Below are 2,008 nucleotides of genomic sequence, written 5' to 3' on the forward strand. Positions count from 1 at the left end.
TATATACATATGTTGTGTGTATTTTTGTCTGTATTTTATACATAACGGATTCTGATATTCTCATGCACGCTGATGTGGCACAAAGAGCTTAGACAAAGACACATCACCCCACTGTTGCTGTTGTGTCTACATTCATGATGTACTGTGTATCGATAGAATAGTCCCCGTAAGCTCCAAATTAATATTAGTTTAAATTGCATTCCTTTGAGGCCAAGTTCTATTTATTAAAATTCAAGCGACTGTTTAAAAAAACTAAAAAAACTAATAATACTCCTCGATGTCAAAACCAGCAAGTTCTATTGTTCCATTGTTTCAGGAAGCAGCATCTTTGCATTCCGGATACGCCCATTAATGCTCACTTGCTCTCTTCAAAATGTCGCTGAGAGTCTTTCTACTGATGGTGTCAGTGCATATCTGGTTGAACGTTCTTTTGTTCTTTGCAACAAGGGTGCCAGATTTTCCGCTTCCTTTCTGTACTCCCAAAACCATCATCCTCTCAACAGTTACTGTAGTACTGGCCTCTGCCTCCTTATCTTCCTCTTCAATCAAGTGGCGAGACTAAGTGCAAAGCTTACACAGGATCTGAGTTACCTAGAGTTGCAGATTATTGAATAGAAAGAAGGAAGCATCCAGTTTGTTTGGCAATATAACAGACAGAAAGTTGTGAAGGAGACAGCTTTGGCACCAAATAATTTTTAGTTTATGAAATTAAGAAAAACACCGCATTTACGTTAAATGACCACCTGCTGGCCGAGGTTCCATACATTGTTACTGTCTGTCAACAAGAGAAATAAAACAATAAGGGAAACCATAATAAAAGCCTGTAAGAAACCCAGGGTGCATGTCACGATGTCTCCCTCGTTCCAATCAGTTTCCCCTTACCCTAAAAGCCTGCTGGAGTCCTCCGTTGTCAGCGATGTTCTCTCCCTGTGTGTTGATTCCATTGAGCTGAAAACCAATAGGATTGCAATCACGGATTGGTAGCAAAGCTGACTGAAGACTGGATTCAATAAGGACCTCAAAATACACAAAGCAATATTGAAGAGCAAAGGCAGACAAGAGGCTTTTGTGGCAAAGTGAGTGTGAGTTCAGACTCAAAAGTAATATCATGCAAGTTAGTGGTGGTGGCACGGGGCTCAGATGGGTGGCCACTGGGGTGTGTCCTCAAGCAAGACACAACAACTCTTGCTCAAGAAAGGGCGCTACTCTTTGGCAACCAGCAATGGCATGTTTGTGAAATTGTTCAATGTTGATGTAGTTCTGTGTATTTATGCATTTATTCAAGTATGTATATTATGTACGTGTGTATGTTTTATTGTTTATTTGTGTATGTATGTATTACTGATTATATCTATTTATGTATGTTATCTTATCTTATTTTCTTACATAGAATGGAAAAAGGAGGGAGGGGTGGGGGGTTGGTGCGATTTTCACATTTCCCGCATTCTAATTCCACAATGGCAAACAAACGAAACCAACGGTACATAATTACGGTTAAATGCAAAAGTCTGATAACTTTTGATTGTTTCCCTTTAGCACACTCGCATTCATTCCGGCCTCCTCCACGACATGAGCACTGTTACAGTACTGTACTGTACTGTACTGATCTGCAAATACTACAATACACTGTGCCTTGTCTTTGAACTTTTGGATAGCGGAGTCACTTCACCACTGTTTCAAGTTTCCGGCCTGGTCGCACTTTCTACCTCAAACAAAAAGCAGAGAGGATTGGCTGAAATTACCTCAACCTTCTTTCACAATAAATAGGCGTCTGTAGAGTCTTTTGTCTCTCTACAATCACGGCGACTTGATTCCAGCTAAACCCACCAAATAGTAGAATCTATTCTTCCGTGCAGTATTCAATTCAGAGATTACATAATGTTTTAAAGTTTTAGAGGTGTCTGTTAAGTGTACTCTCCCACATCGAGGAATGTTTAATCTCAGGTTCAAGTCCTTTACAGAGGAAGTACAACGGTCTCCGCCTATCAACTTGCCACGTTATACCACT

Source organism: Aplysia californica, unplaced genomic scaffold (genome assembly GCF_000002075.1).
Source record: "Aplysia californica isolate F4 #8 unplaced genomic scaffold, AplCal3.0 scaffold00960, whole genome shotgun sequence".
Taxonomy (NCBI): Eukaryota; Metazoa; Mollusca; class Gastropoda; order Aplysiida; family Aplysiidae; genus Aplysia; species Aplysia californica.